Source organism: Canis lupus, chromosome 7 (assembly GCF_003254725.2).
Source record: "Canis lupus dingo isolate Sandy chromosome 7, ASM325472v2, whole genome shotgun sequence".
NCBI lineage: Eukaryota > Metazoa > Chordata > Mammalia > Carnivora > Canidae > Canis > Canis lupus.
In genome coordinates, this window is record NC_064249.1 from 75,931,155 (window position 1) to 75,946,934 (window position 15,780).

A 15,780-nucleotide genomic window follows, 5' to 3' on the forward strand; every position below is an offset into this window, starting at 1 on the left:
TACAAAAGAAGTTACACAGATGTCTAGTAAGCACAAGATGTGTTCAACATCATTTGTATCAGGGAAAGAAAAATGGAATGTATGACAAAATAAGTACCCACTGGATTGGCAACAGTTAAAAGTATGGAGCCAGGTGAGTGATGGTGAGGATGTGGAGCAACTGGAACTCTCATATGCTTCTGGTAGCAACATGCAGCCACTCTGGAAGACATATTGAAAGTTTCTTTTAAGTTAACCTATGCCCACTCTATAACCCATCCCTGCCTTTCTACCCGTAAGTCTTTACTCAATAGAAACAGGAAACCTATATCCCATAAGTGAACGTTCATAGCAGCTTTATTTGCAATAGCCCAAACAGGAAGTGAGCCAGATGTTCATTGTAAGGGTAAATGAAAATGATTTTCTCCTTTTGATAAAGGGCAAAGAGACCATTTTCCCTTTCTGTGCTTTTTCGAGTGTTTTCTTGGAGATGTAGCTAATCTGAGTCCTTGCTCTGTTTGGAATAGAGGCACATGTCTCTAGAGAGTAAGCCCAGTCTCCACTGCTGGAACTTAAAGGTATTTCTCTGGCCTGGCTGAGCAGATGGTCCTCAGGAATTAGCTCAAGCCTCTTTTGCAGGAAATGTGGCAATGAGCAGTAGTTTAGTCTCTGGAAGATAAGAGAAAGGATTTATTTTTTTCTTTGCTGAACAAAATCTGTCAGATTTTCTCCAAACTTTGCAGTCATTTTTGGGCACAAATTGTCTATTCATACGATGGAACACTGCTCAGCAACAGAAAAGAATGAATTATTGATTCATGCAACAACATGAATGAATTTCAAAACAATTATATTGGAACCCCAAAATGAGCCAGGTCTCTCCTCCCTGTCCTCTGGGCTTTTATTTTGGCCTCGGTGTCTTGTGTCCAAAACAGAGCTCTTGGACCAGAAAGAGTCATACATTTCCCTCAGTTCTTTATCTTATCTTAGGACTATTTTTCACAGCCAAAGTGGAATTCATAATTGGAGGGAGGGGAGATGGACCTCAATTTTATCATTTAAAAGACATCTGTAAAAATATGCAGGGTTCTCACCCTCAACTAAGTGTCAGTGATTCTGGGAGCAGTTTCAACATTTAGGTTTGCCAACAGGTGCTGACCACCAATCTGCCTCCCTTCACCTGAGGAACTTTCTTAAAAATAACTTTCTGGGGGCAGCCCCGGTGGCTCAGTGGTCTAGCGCCACCTTTGGCCCGGGGTGTGACCCTGGAGACCTGGGATCGAGTCCCACATTGGGCTTCCTGCATGGAGTCTGCTTCTCCCTCTGCCTGTGTCTCTGCCTCTCTCTCTCTTTGAGTCTGTCATGAATAAATAAATAAAATCTTAAAAAAAAAAAAAACCTTTCTGGTCACCTCTGGGAATTGTGATCTGGAGTGGCAGTGGGAATCTATATTTCTTTTTGAAGGCTCTCAGGTTATTCTAATATGCAGCAAAGTAGGGTACCATGTCTCTGAGGGTTGCGTGGGTAACTTCATTGACTGGAAAACCTCATCTTTTTCTGCCCTTTTGCCTTCATTTGCTGGCTGACACCTGAAAAGCCACCCGAAGAAGCTTGCAACAGCCTGCAGCACAAATGCCAAAGACCACTGGCATGTTGTTCCCCTTATCCTTGCACTTGGCTTTTATTTCTTTTAACTTAGTCTTAAAGTCCACCAGATTGCAAAATCACCTAGGCAGATGTAGTAAATCAGAGATGGCCAAAAATTCTTTGCCATTCTTCCCCTTGAGAGATGAGGTCTATGACCCCACTGCCTTAGATTTTGAACAAAGACAATATGGCAGAAACTATGCTGTGCCAGTTTCTGGAACCAAGCCTTAAGAAATTGGCAACTTCCACTCCCTGCCTCTCACACCCTTGCTTTTGAAATCAGCTGCCATGCTATGAGGAAGCCCAAGAAGCCCCATGGAGAGGCGCACCAGAAGAGGAGCCAATGCTGGGCTGCCACCCCATAGCAAGCACAGGAAGTGATTCTCTAGCTCCAGAGACTTACTCCAGGGAATGCCTCATAGATTAGAGCAAGCTTTCCTGCCATGTTCAGCCAGAGGGCAGATTCAGGAGTGAAATAAGCTATTGCTATTGTTCTGCAGTTGTTTGTTACGCAGAAATGGGTACTTGGAAGGAGGAGCACTCAAAGTAGTTGTTTAGTATAACCTCTCTGCTGCTTAGCACCTGTGTGACCATGGACCAGTGGCTGGTCTTTACAAACCGCAATTTTCTGCTTTATAAATTGGACTAAACAATCAAGATGCTTAAGATTTGATAATTTTGTGAGAGTTTATGATTTTTACTTTTGTATGAATGAAGGGTTGCTGAGTAGGTTTGAATAGGATATGGAAAGAAGGACAAGGCTTTCATTCCTTTGGGGAAATCTTCCCTGACACTTCATGCCATTGCCTTTGGGGCAAGTGTGGGTGCTGGCTTTTACCCAGCATGCACCTTACCAGAGAATTTGCTACAATGTAATAAGATCGTCTCTGTTCATCTTCCTCTAGAGCAAGGCTCATGATTTATTTTACTTCATCTCTCTAATGTCTAGTACCCTTAGTAAACGCTTTCTGAATGAATAAATGAGTATAGTACAGATGGGTGGATGTTGAGAACAGATAGATGAAGTGAAAACCATTAAAAAAGGAAAGAGCTAGAAGTTCCAGCACAAGAGTTCTCAAGGAGGGCTAGTCAGACAGTGTTTAACAGCTCATCTGGGTTTTTGTTTTGATATTTAATAAACCTTAAATGAGTGTATGAGATATTGAGTCATTTATAAGTAGCATGTGCTAAAAAGAAGTTGGGGCACAGTGTTCTAGCTACTTTATTTCTGCCTGAGGCTGGCCCATAATTGCTACTCCCTACCTGGTACTCAGAGACCACAGTGTTACCTCCAGTAAGAATTTCAGGACATCTGGGAGAAAGCCTGGAGCAGTTCATCCCGTTTACCAAACTGCCTTGAACTCTCCCAGGCAGACACCATGGGGCTTGGCCTGGAAAAGGTTTAATTCTTTTATTTAGTGCCATTGAGGGTGTTGGAGGGGGTGTCCCCCTGGGCCCCAACCATGGGCAATCACATAATAAGGCTTTGGGTCTAGGTGCTACTGTTGCCCCAGAAATGATGCTGGCTCTGACCATCCTGCAAAGAACAGCCAGAAAGGTTCTCATTCGGTGTGTCGAGGTCGAATGCAGTTAATAGTTGGGGGATTTCCTGTCTTGTGAGTAAAAATGTGTAGCTGCGCCAAGTGTAATTAAACACTTACCCTCAGATGCTGTTCAGAATTTATCCATAACACCAACATGTGGTTTGTGTCCTACTGGGAATTGAAGGTTATTACATTAAAAGTGCTTCCCGCCACCTCCTAAAACTTCTCACTTGCCTTTGAGCGGTATGGTCAGAAAGAATTGACTTTCAGAGTAACTTCTGAGATGCCACTCTGCTCTCTTCTATTTCTTTTCCTACACATTGAAGAATTCAAGATTTCAAGGCCACAGGGAGTTTGGCAATTTCTTTTCAATTTGTCCAAGAAGTCTGTCTATTCTTCTTTTACGTGGACTTGTATTTCAGACTTATTAAGTCTTTGAGAACATTCCTTCCCTTCAGTTTTCTGAGATGAACAAATACATATTTCTCTGTCTTTTATTCTAGACCTAAAGCATTCAGACCATTGGGCTTAAAGTATTTTTCTTATGTCGGGTTGAACATTCCTTTCTTCAAATTATGTTCTTCCAAATTTGCGGAAAATAAAAGCCAATCTATTTATGATCGTTAAAAATACAAATCCATGTCTGTCCTAAGGGGTAAAAAAACAACTCAGGTGAGCTAGAGGGGCAGAGAAAGAAAAGGATAATAAATGGTGATATGTTAGCAAAATGATGAAACCAGAGTTGAGATGCAGAGGTTTAGGATTGAGTGAAACAAAACAAGGAAGATGTATCATCAGGATGAGAAAGATTCTGCTGTATAACAAATATCCCTCTGATCCCAGGGCCTTCAAACCATAAAGGTTCATTTCTCATGCATAGAATTCTCCTGTGAGGTGGGTAACATTCTAGAGCAATCATCCCCTATGTCACATTTCAACAGACAATATAAGGTCAAGGCCAATTTCAACTGTGTGAGGATGTATATCTTCCTGTGTGCTTGAAGCAGAGGGGAACTAGGTAACAGTGAACAAAAGTAATGGCTGCTGTAGAAGAGAAAGAAAGAGTTTTGAGAAGTGAAGATAGGCTACAGACCGAAGTAGAGACCCATTCAGGGACATTTTGGGGTGTAGAGTCAAAATTTCTGTGTATGAGGACTTGGGGGGGGGTCCTTTGTGGGAATCTAATGAATGCCATCCTTCTTGTCATCCAACTGAGAAATGAGGCATGAGAGTCTCCTGACGGAAAGCTGAAAGGTCACCTACGTTTCTGACAAGGCTGATTCTGAGGACTGCCTTAGTGTGCCCGTGTACTGAGCCCTTCCAGGAGGCAGTATGCCCTGACTCCCACAGCACTGCATGGAGAAGCGACATAGCCAACCACTGAGCAGGAGAAGAAGTAGGGCAGCTACACACATTCACCCCGCTAGGCCATTCTTTCCCCACAGGGAGGAGCAGGTGTGGAAGATCCTTCCAAATGAAGAAATACCAAGAGGAAATGAGAAGTGTTCCTCCTTCCCAACTGAGACATGGAGAATAAGCTGCCAGTTCTTATGGAGGTAGTTCTGACTAAATGTTGGGGTGCCCATGGGCCTTGTTTCATCAAGCATGAGGCTCCTGAGAGAGACAAGGTGAGGGAGACATAGGCATATGGGGGCAGAGAAGAATCCAGACAGAGAAAGAAATACTCAAGGAAGAAAAAAAAAAAAAAAAAACCCAGAGAAACTTTTGAGACCACAGAGGGAGAAGAAAAAGTGACTCAATAAAAAGCAGAGAGGGAGGGAGGATAAGGGGGTGGGGGGAGAGAGAGAGAGAGAGAGAGAGAGAGAGAGAGAGAGAGAGAGAGAAAATATCACATCAGAGTTTCTAGGGGAACCAGGACAATAAATACAAATAATTCCGTCCTGCCTGGGTTAGGGAGAATTAGTGGAGGTTTAGAAGGCTGACTGAAGGTGCCTGTACTTTGTCTGCACACCTGGTTTGTCCTCCAAGATTCCTCACCTTGTAGGGCGCTCTCTACCAAGCTCTCGGTGTGACGCTGTAGGTGATCCATTGCTCAGAAGATAATGGAATGCCATCCCAAGGTGGGCCTTGTAGGTCACCAGTAAGACCTTCCTTGCTTCCTGGACCCCAGTTCTGGAGGTGGGGATTGGGCCAGGAAGGGGCAGCAGTGGGCTCCCTGGGGCTCTGCGATCACTTCATCCTGGGCAACCTAGCTGTGAGGAGCAATTCTTTGCATTTCTCTTCCATCCATTTTGACAACCATCTTTAGAAAGATTGTTAGCATTCAGCCTGAGTAAAACAGAATCCCTTTACAGCCACACACTTGTAAGGATTTTTGTTCACTTGTTTGTTTGCCAGCCCATATCACATAGCAAACATTTGTGTTGATTTTCCCATTTGATATTTTTCAAGTCAGAATGTCAAAGAAAAAAAGTTGAGGGGAGGATGGGAAGTGGGAATGGCTTTCTCACAGGAGACACTGAGTTAAATTCCAGTTTCCAGTGTTTGATACTAGTCAGTGTTATTGTCTTGGTCTGTGTATATTCTTTTTGGCTGTTCACAAAAATCATTTTCCAGGCCTCAGACGATACATGGATATACATCATCTTGGTGAGGTTCCCAAGCTGAGACAGTTACACGATCATATATACATACTCCTGTAAAGCGTTTGCCCTGAAATGCTTGCTCACATTTGGCATTTAGAGAATATATGAATTAGTTTACTTCCTTTTTGGCCTTGACAGAACCCATAATGCATTTTCCCAAGCACTTTGCCCTTCATTTTTAAAGTGACCTATTTTCTCAGGGAAATGTAATCCGTATGTTTCTGACTCATTTACACTTAAGTCATCAGGCTGCTGTCTGGTAAAGGCTATTGGTGTTCAAGGCGCCCGAGGAGGCTGTCACAGAGCTTTACAGAGTAGGGGACACATAGTGGCTATTCTCTCCTGAGTCAGACCATCACTTCTCCCCTCAGTGTTTCAACCCAAAACCAGACTGACTTGGGCCAACCTAAATGTGTCTCTCCTTTTCCAGAATTTGTGACTGATCTCTCCAACCTTTATAAGGACTTAATAAGAAAAACATGGGCTGATTTCCCACCTCCCACTTCTCCACTTCCCTTTTCCTTAGAAAGTGCTCAGTGTTACAAATAAATTTGGGCAGACAGATGCCTTTAAGGAATCCTGACTGCAGTCTGATTATAAAGGTCCTGCCTGGTCTTGGGTTCAGCTGAAGTTGGGCTTCTGCCACTGATGAGACTTTCCCTCTACTTGGGGAAGACTCATGTGCATCATAAACAAAGAATAAACAAAACTTGGATTAACTAGAAGCCAACCTTCTACGGGGAACATAGCCAACCCTTACACATAGCTCCCAACCTGCTTTGATAAGTAAAAGGCAAACCCTAGTAAAGTGCTCTGATATCAGAGATTTATTTAAAACAAACAACTGACTAACTTGGAGGGGTTGATGCCCATCCTTGGGTCTGCACAGCTTCCCACATCTGTATCTAAGTGCTGAACAATGAGAAGCCTTTGCTCTGAGAATGATTGCCCGGGGCACAGCCAGATCCTTAATCATCACAGAAAAATTCAATTGTGTTCCGTTCTGTGGCAGGAAAATAAGCGCACGCATATGTTTTAGAAACATCTTCCACATGGAGGATGGAAACAACGAGAATTTTCTGGTTAAAACAAACTTAACCTTCCAAATTCAAGTAACCATAACACACAACTGCCTCCAATATTTTTAAAAAATGATAATAAAAGTCACCATTTATTAATTGCTTGCTCTGAGCTAGGAACTCTGTACGCATGATCTTTCAGCCTCAGGGTCTAATCCTTTCAAGAGTTGATGTCACCTCCATTGAATTGATGAGGGAACTGAAGCTCAGTAGGCACCACGTGGTGCTAACTAGTGGTGTTCCAGAGCTCAAACTCTTTTCCTGAGACCACACTACTTCTCCCAAGATGTTTTTATAGAGACTCGAGTTTCTTCATTTGGTTGGAATGGACATTCTGCTTCTGTTGGAAAAGAGACTCCAAGTTTTCTTCCAAGGTAGCCATATTTCAGCCTTACTCCCCAGCTTAACCCAGGATTAAATCTGATCTCATCAGAAGAATCAAGGCTGGACTCTTTTTTGGTAGATGTAAGGAGAAATCCCGGAGCAGTAACCACCACATTTGGAGTAGTTTGAAATTTCCCTAATACTTTCTTGAAAAATGATTTTGGAGAGGCAAAGGGTAGGGTTAGGGAGCAAGGCTACCTAATTCTGGTGGCTGGGTGTGTGAAGTGTGATGGGAATACCTGTCCACTAGAGGAGGCCACTGGGTTTTACACACAGCCTCCTGCCTAACATTCTTTTGTACATCTACGGATGGGAAATAATCATGCCCATTTCCCTGGTCTACCCTAAGGAGTAAATGAGAGAGCATGTGAAATGCCTTATTTCAGTGTCTGCTCATGACCATGGGCCCCATATTAGGTAAATTAGAATCTGTAAACAGTTTATGTCTGACCAAGGAAATGTTTTCCTCATCATGGAATGGCCACTTTGGTTTTCTGGTATGGAAATCAAAGCTCTAATCATGGCAGGTCTCTGGACAGGCTTCTGGACAAGATCATTTTGTCCCTCCTTTCATTTTTCTGAGCTTGATTGATATCAGTGATAGAATTATACTGGATTAAAACAGATTTCTCTGCACATGGTCTGAAATTGGTCAGCAAAATCATGCTGAATATATATCTAGATGATGGTTCTTAGCCTTTCTGCCACTGGTCAGTCTAAAAACTCTGGAGAGAAGTCCTGTCCATCATGCTTCTAGGCTCATTAGAGAAACAGATGTTCAGGTACATGAGCTCCAAAATGCAGACCAAAAGAAAACCTTTTTGAACATTTTTCAGACCCTTAAAACGTGTGTGCGTTTTGAAAGAAAGTATACAGTTGGTTTTAATCCTGGCTAAATGGAGGGAAACCATTAGGGTTAGCTATCAGCCCAATTATTTGTCAGCAGTAAAATAACTCAAGAAAAATTCATGGCCATTGTAAGTTGCCTGGAAATTTCTAGGTAAATTCACATGTATTCACATTTGTATTCACATTTTGAAGCCTCTCTTCCTCAACACAATGCAATGCCTGAGAACTCTGCACATTCTGTTTCCCGTGTATGAGTGGCAGATTCTGCTGGCGTCTTGCAGTTGGATGCAGTCAACAAGGAGGGAAAGTTGAAATCTCAGTTGGATTTTTGACATTCTGTTCTAATTGGGAGAGACTGAGTCAGCTATAGTGTGTGTGAGTGTGTGTGTGCACGTGCAGGTGTGCATGTATGAGAGAGACAGAGATACAGAGGCTGAGAGATGGGGAGAGACAGAGCAAAAGAGATTGATTTTGCCATCTCTGAACATACATGCTTGAGCACATGTCTCAGAGCCAATCTGTGGCTTGCATTGCCCTACAGTTTTTCAGATGAGACCCAGATGACAAAAGCAAGCATGGTTTGGATCCCCATAAAAAGCAATATGACTGACTCACTTGAATGAAGAAATGAAATGGGAATTAAAATTCCCAGAACCTCTGACCTTGCTTGATCAGTGGGAAAAGTCCCAACTCAGCTCTGACTTTAAAATATAGATTTGTCGGTGTTCATTTAACAGGGCTCTGTGCATTACTTTGATCTTCTTACATGAGAAGAGTAACTTTAAATTTAAAAGATTACTTCTGATGACAGGAGTAAAATTGATCTGCTTCCACCATGCTGGGCTCTGCATCCCCTCTCACATTCCTGAGCACGGAGCTTCCCAACTGGGTATTTGAGAGCTGACAACTTGGGGGAGAGCCATGTGTGGAAAACAAGGCCTGGGCACCAGGAGGCAGATAGTACATCTTCCCGGTTATTTTTATTTTGTTTTTGAGCAAGCGTATGGAAAACGCACGATCTTGGTCTTTCCAGCTACAAGTGCTGACGCACAGCACATGGAATACTGGGCTGCCACGTGCTTGGGTAGGAGAGGCCGCTCCCAAGATGAAGAGAGGCATGAAGGGAGGTGGGGAGGAGGTTAAAACACATCAACTTCTAAGGCTCCTTTAAATCTTACCATCTTGAGCAAAGAAAAGCCTGAATTATGTAGAAGCTGGCCAGGTGCCCACATCTGGCAATGGTCAGAGTGTTTTGTAAGCAGGCTGTTTCCACACAGCACGCAGAGCTGGTCCACTCTGGAAAGAATGATGAGTCTGTGAAGAAGTCCGTGGGACCTGGCCCCCAGACGGATACCCCCTGGGGTGCGGAGAGCATCTGATCTCACAGGGCAGCCAGGTGAGCTGAGCTACGTCCTCCCTGCTAGGACTTCAGCAGGACTGTGTGAATTTCTGCTTGAATTGAAAACCAGGCCTCCATTCTGGTGTCAGACTTTGAAATCAAATTTTCTCGAAGTCTTCCAAAGGTCTCAGAGGAAATAAGACCCTTTCTTTCCTGTGTCTGGAACTTTAATCTTTCTGAGTAGACCACTCCCCTCCATTCCCTTGGCTCCCCCACCCCAGATGGCAATTGGTTGTTCCCCAAGTGCTGTACCACTGCTGTGGCCCAAGTGTTAACTCCCTTCTGTTTGCTGCCATTAGGCCTGGTCCCTGCCAGGGCTTGTGGAGCTCTGAACCAGGGACCCAAGAGCACAGCCAAGCCGCCCCCATACAGGTTTTGTATGCTGGGGAGCACATCTTACAAACAAGTCCCTACCTGGCCCACTTGTGGTTTGGACCCACCAAACTAGTTGAGGTGAATGCAGAAATTAAGATGTGTTTTCCTAGAAGAACAAAAGAGGAACATGTGTCAGGTAAGTGCTTGGGGAGCCGTTTAATGCCTACCCGTAGCCTGGCACCATGTTCTGGGAGACAGATCAGTGACACCCACAGACGGGAATGGACCCACCCCCTGCAGCCAGGCATGTGCACAGAGAAGCACATAGATCCAGCAGAGAAAAAGGTCTTGGGGCCTCTTTTCAAAACCAGGCCTGAAGTATGTGCTATGATTTAGATTTGTTCATAAAAACAACCTGGTTGGTTTCTGTTAAGTCAATAGCATTTGAATTGCTTCTCAGATATTTAGCTCTTGCAGGATCTTTTATGACATGGCTGTGGGCAGGCTGTATCTTGCAAAGTCTGGCTAGCTCTACTATTTTCTCCTTTCCACAGCAGGAATGGAGACAGAGGAGTTGAGCGGATGCCTACTAAAGTCTAATTTTCATTGCTAATCTCATACTTCCGTGCTGCATGATTTAGCTGCTATCTTAAAAGACGTTCTCTGTGTTTTCTCTTTCCTCCAGATTTTACTTCCTACAAGAAGTCGTTTTGGAATTGACTTAAGCTTTAATGCAATAAGCTTATCCCTACAAGGACCATTTTCAGCAGCTAGGGATGGCATCTTTAGGGAACCCCAGCCTGACAGATGTCACTTGAGCAGGTTGCAGGGTGCGGGAATGCAAAACACGTTTTATACAGAATTGCCCGTTTTCTCCATTCTCCTGTGACTCTGGATTATGGCATTCTCTCAACAACTTATGTCAATACAACCTTGCGCCTAAGAGTCTTCAAGTCTTGGCTATAGGAAAGCTATGAGAGATAATTTGCAAGGGGCCATGAAGACTATAGCTAGGCATGTGTTGTTTGCTGTGGGCCAGTCTTCCTTGTAAATGGCACCAATTGGGATTGAGAGTGCGATGGGGAATGAAATAATAATATGAATAATAAAAAATAAAATCTCTTTGTTGGATGCTTATTTAAACTGAGTATTGGTTTAAGCAAAGCCTAATTTGCCTCTAACCCCCAGAGACATCTTCTCAAACATTGCTCTCAGGCAGGCAGAAGAGAAAAAGCGTACAGTGTTTTGCCAAGATTGATCCTCTATATTTGCAAACTAACAACCTGCAGACGGGTTGGTACATATACAAGTAGCAAAGCAACGATGTGGGAGCAAGCGCCTCACAGTGAGATAGAATTAGACGGAATCCTGGTTCTACCATTTGTTAGCTATGAAATCCCAGGTAACCACTTATACTTGCTAAACCTTAGTTTACTCATCTATAAAATGGACATAGGGATCCCTGGGTGGCGCAGCGGTTTGGCGCCTGCCTTTGGCCCAGGGCGCGATCCTGGAGACCCGGGATCGAATCCCACATCGGGCTCCCGGTGCATGGAGCCTGCTTCTCCCTCTGCCTGTGTCTCTGCCTCTCTCTCTCTCTGTAACTATCATAAATAAATAAAAAAAAAATAAAAAAAATAAAAAAAAATAAAATGGACATAATAATACTTTGCTCATAAAATGTTCAATACAATGCTTGGTAGTGAATACTTAATAAACAGGGGTAATGCTAGTACTATTATTTGATCACATTTCCCAATGTGGTCCTTAAAGGATGAAAATGAATCTGATTTGTCATCTAAAATTTTGCCTTCTCTAGGTCTCATCGGTAGACCTTGATTCTGACATTCAGCACCTTGAAAATGTGCTTGACCTGCACTAAGGTATCTCCCCAGGCAGAGCTGGTGCTGGAAGCCACAACTGTACATTTAGCACAACAGTGACTTCCAGATAGAGCGTCAGGAATGCCTACATCGAGGGTGCTTCAAACCGAGTGTTAGCAGTAAACTCGGACTTAAACCATGGGGATGAAGTCAACTCCCTCACAAAATCACAACTTGGATCTTTGGCAGAAATCCTCTGTGAAGCTTGGGGAGACTTCCCTTTTAGGTAATCCAGAGTGGAGGTGTGCCAATGAGGAGAAGAAGGGACATGCAAGGCCAGAAACTGAGCTGATGGTTCCTTGGCCTTATAATTAAATTGGAAGAATTCTATTTAATGAAATCTCTTCAATTTATACTGTGTTCCAGTATTGTTTGGAGAGTTTTAAAGCTCATGATGGAAGATGACAAGAGGTAAAGTTGAGTCATTCCAATCTCTGGAGTGACTGGAGACAGTGGAGTGTTGAGTCACTGTATTGTATACCTGAAACTAATAGGATGCTGTATGTTAACTAACTGGAATTTAAATAAAAACATTTCTTTTTTAAAGAGACAGTGGAAATCAGTATACATTCCTTCTAAACCCACTGAGTTTTGAGATATGCTCAGGTTGTAATTGATGTTCACATGAGAACCTTCAGGTCATCTTTTTTTAAAAAAGATTTTATTTATTTATTCATGAGAGACACACAGACAAAGGCAGAGACACAGGCAGAGGGAGAAGCAGGCTCCCTGTGGGGAGCCCAATGTGGGACTTGGTCCCAGGACCTCAGGATCACACCCTGAGCCAAAGGCAGACGCTCAACTACTAAGCCACCCAGGCATTCCACCCTCAGGTCACCTTAATAAAGCCTGTCCCGGATCCTTCAAGTTGGCTGTGGAGGGAGGGGCAGCTGTAGCTCAGGGGTCATGTCTCCAAGATTCACTGTGCTCGGGTATCTCATTGTTCAGACCACATTATGGCTCTAGGGATGGTACCTTGCTGTTGGTCTCTTCCTCGGGAATGTGGATGACTAGTCTCCTTACTTCCCAGTTGTGTGGTGGAGAACAGGATATAATGTTAAGAGACTTGAATAAATTTCAGGGATAATAGAAGAGAATCAAAGAATAAAAAATAACACCTAACTGGCTCTGGACAGAGTGACACCCTCCCTTCAGAAAGACCTTCCACTCAATCAAGGAAGTGGTTAAACTTAACTTAGATCCCCCAATGGGCAACTGCACGAAACAGAGCAGCCCCAAATGTAGGGAGTTGTCCAACACATCTGATTATCCAACTTGCATATGCCTAAATGACACAGGGAAGGGGGTAGGAGGTTGTCCTCACAAGCTTTGCAACTTTCCTCTGGGGAGCTTCTTCAGTCCATATAAATGGCCTTTCTCCTCTGGAGGAATTGGGAAAAAATTTTTGAAAACTTAGCCATCAGCTATGATGTAAAAATCATTATGTACAGTCTGGATTAGGATTCCAGGGGCAAAGCAACAGTGAGCAGGATTTGCTCACTTCTGTCAGAGAGGCAGGTCATGACTGGAAACCCAAAATAGGCCACTGCTAGATTCTCATGGGTCCACAAGAGAGCTTTGTTCTTTGGCTTCTGGAGCCACAGAGATTTACTTCAATGATGAGCAAGTTTGAAGAATGCTCTCGAAATACTAACGGGTATTTTTTTTTTTTTCATGTAAGGAGAACTTTATTTTCATGACTTTTTCTGGTCAGGTGGAGCCTGCAGGACCCCCAAGCTCATGCTTCCCATGGGGCATTCAACATTGCCTGATTACACCTCAGTGGTTTTGAACACGCTCACGTATGCCATCCCATTCAATCCTCACTCACAGTAGTCCTGTGAGACCAATGAGACAGGTTGTGCTTCACAGGCAAGAAAACCTGGCAGCATGAGTGAGTCACTCTCTAGTGATGGAGTGGTGGGTGGCTTGTGACCAGACCTGGGTGTTTGTCTCCTTAGCTCAGGCCTTCTCCAGCTAGTTCTGAGAACAAGCTGACTGGAAGTTTCTCTTTCATGGGACATGATCCTTTAGGTCACTGCAGTCTGGTACCTTTTTCTACCTCCTAGTTCCTTATGAGCTCTTTGTTGTCCTGGTTTTTTAAAAGATCAGTTTTAAAAGATTCAACTCCATGCATACCATCCTCTGAAACCTTTTCCTTAGTCATTCTGTGGCTACCCCTCCCTCTGGAGGCACAGAATAAGAAAATGTACTGGTACAGAGACGTTCCCTTGACTTTGGCTTCCTGGTTGGTTCTCCTGGAGTCCCCTGTTTAATTCGTGTTGGCTTGTTTATCACTCAGAGAAATTGCCAAAAATGCTTTACCTTAAAATATTTTTTTCCGTGAACTATGCTGATATCCCCTTCAATTAACTATGTTGAGTCTGTGTCGTGTGTTCAAATTCCAGAAACTTTCACTTGGCTCAAGGCAGTTCTGTGCAACGGTAGTTCTGACACCTTTCCTCTGGGGCTTGGTTCTTCCGGCTTCTTCCACAGAACATCTGGGGGCATGACAGGCCACATTGAAGGGTTCAGAGAGAAAGTTATCCCAAAAGCACAGGTCAGGCCTGATGGGGACATCAGGTAAGTTTCCCATAAACTGTAGTGCCTGTCATTCAGATACATTTATTAAGCACACAGTGTGTGCAGAGGACACAGGTGACTTCACACTCTACCTGGAGAGACCCACACGCACCATCATCATGCTGCAAATATTATGTCCGGAATGGAAAGTCCCACAGCCAAAGACAGCTGCAATGAGAAGTGTGGCTGAGGGAGAGAGACCCTGGGCAGAGGCCTCAGGGCACCAGTGCCACTTGTCCCCTTAGCATCAGACTGCAGTTCCTTGGCTCTAAGGTGGAAAGCCTGGCCTGCACGAGTTCTAAGTTCCCTTCCAGCCCAGATGGTCTATAATTACAACATTCCACTGGGGAAACGCAGGCTAAGAAGAGCCCCCGGTCTAGGCGCTAAGGTTAAAAGATCATTTTTTACATTCTATTCTCGAAATGGAAGTTGTTGCTCTAAATCTAGAGGCGGCTCAGGCTGGGGAATGGAGAACAGTGCAGAAAGCAGGTCACACTCCTGAGGCTTTACAGAGGATATTCCAGGGCTCCCGGCACAGCCCACAGCTGGTGGCCCGGAGTTGGGCTCCCCTCTCTCCCTGCCCCAATCCTCAGCTTCCCTGGGTGAGAGCGTAGCGTGGCCGAGAGGCCTGCTGCTCCCGCACAGGTTGGTGAAGGAGCTCAGCCAATAGGCCATGGTGTGAAGGCGCCTCTGGTGGGGGGGGGGGGTGCCCTGGCAAGGACACAGGGAAGTGTTGCGGGGGTCGAGGGGGAGGCTGCGGTGGGGTCTGCCCAGGGCTGCCTGTTTCAAATTCAGGGAGGAGAGGGCTTGGCCAGGGTACGAAGAACAGGCCCAGGGCTCCGTTCACCCAGAAGACACATGTGGTTCCATTCAGATCGTTTTTGGATAATAATGCAGTTTTCTTTTGTTGTTTGCTGTGTTTGTTTGTTTTTTCAGAGTTCACATTTCCTGTGCCCAGGGTTTTCCACACACTCCCATGTACTGCCCTTTCCAGATGGAAAGGCCTTTGAAGGAGTCTGTCCACACAGCCCTCCCTTCCCCGTCCCCCACCCCGAGCAGAAGCTCCCAGCAGCCTCACAGTGGGTTTTATTTTGGAGCATTTTCTGTTTTACAGAGCTGGAAGCACTTGAGAATCTTCTCCTGGTGGAAGAGCAGTCACTGGAAGGAGCTTGTGTTTTGAAAGGGAAAAATCAACCAAGGGAAAAAGAGTGAGTGACATTTGGGGCCTCAGAGATGCCAAACGAGAATGAGAGCCATGTGGGAAGGGTGAGGTGGAGAACTTGAGCTGCTGCTGGGCCAGGGGACATCTGGGGAGGGCCCAGCTTTGCCTGCACCTGAGCAGCCCTGATCAACGTGGAGAAGGGCTCTCTTCAGGAATGTTCTCTCCACCTATCTGTTCTTCTTCTGTCAATTAGCTGTTGGGTAGGCAGTGCTGTCAGGACTGAAGCACAGGTCCCACATCGGGCTTCCTGCATGGAGCCTGCTTCTCCCTCTGCCTGTGTCTCTGCCTCT

General features: G+C 44.6%; 2 long non-coding RNA genes across 3 annotated transcripts; one reads left to right on the forward strand and one right to left on the reverse strand.

The window, feature by feature from the left end:
- Nucleotides 1–318: 318 nt before the first annotated feature.
- Nucleotides 319–4,049, reverse strand: LOC112648076 (uncharacterized). Of its 2 annotated transcripts, none has more exons than XR_003128725.3 (2): nt 3,288–4,049; nt 319–648 (listed from the first exon to the last, which is right to left on the reverse strand). It is a non-coding gene; the product is annotated as an uncharacterized LOC112648076 (long non-coding RNA). The 2 variants fall into 2 exon arrangements; XR_007412187.1 differs by having other exon boundaries at nt 2,890–4,049.
- Nucleotides 4,050–4,096: 47 nt separating this feature from the next.
- Nucleotides 4,097–11,417, forward strand: LOC112648078 (uncharacterized). Its single transcript, XR_003128726.3, has 3 exons — nt 4,097–4,726; nt 9,366–9,484; nt 10,488–11,417. It is a non-coding gene; the product is annotated as an uncharacterized LOC112648078 (long non-coding RNA).
- Nucleotides 11,418–15,780: the final 4,363 nt, after the last annotated feature.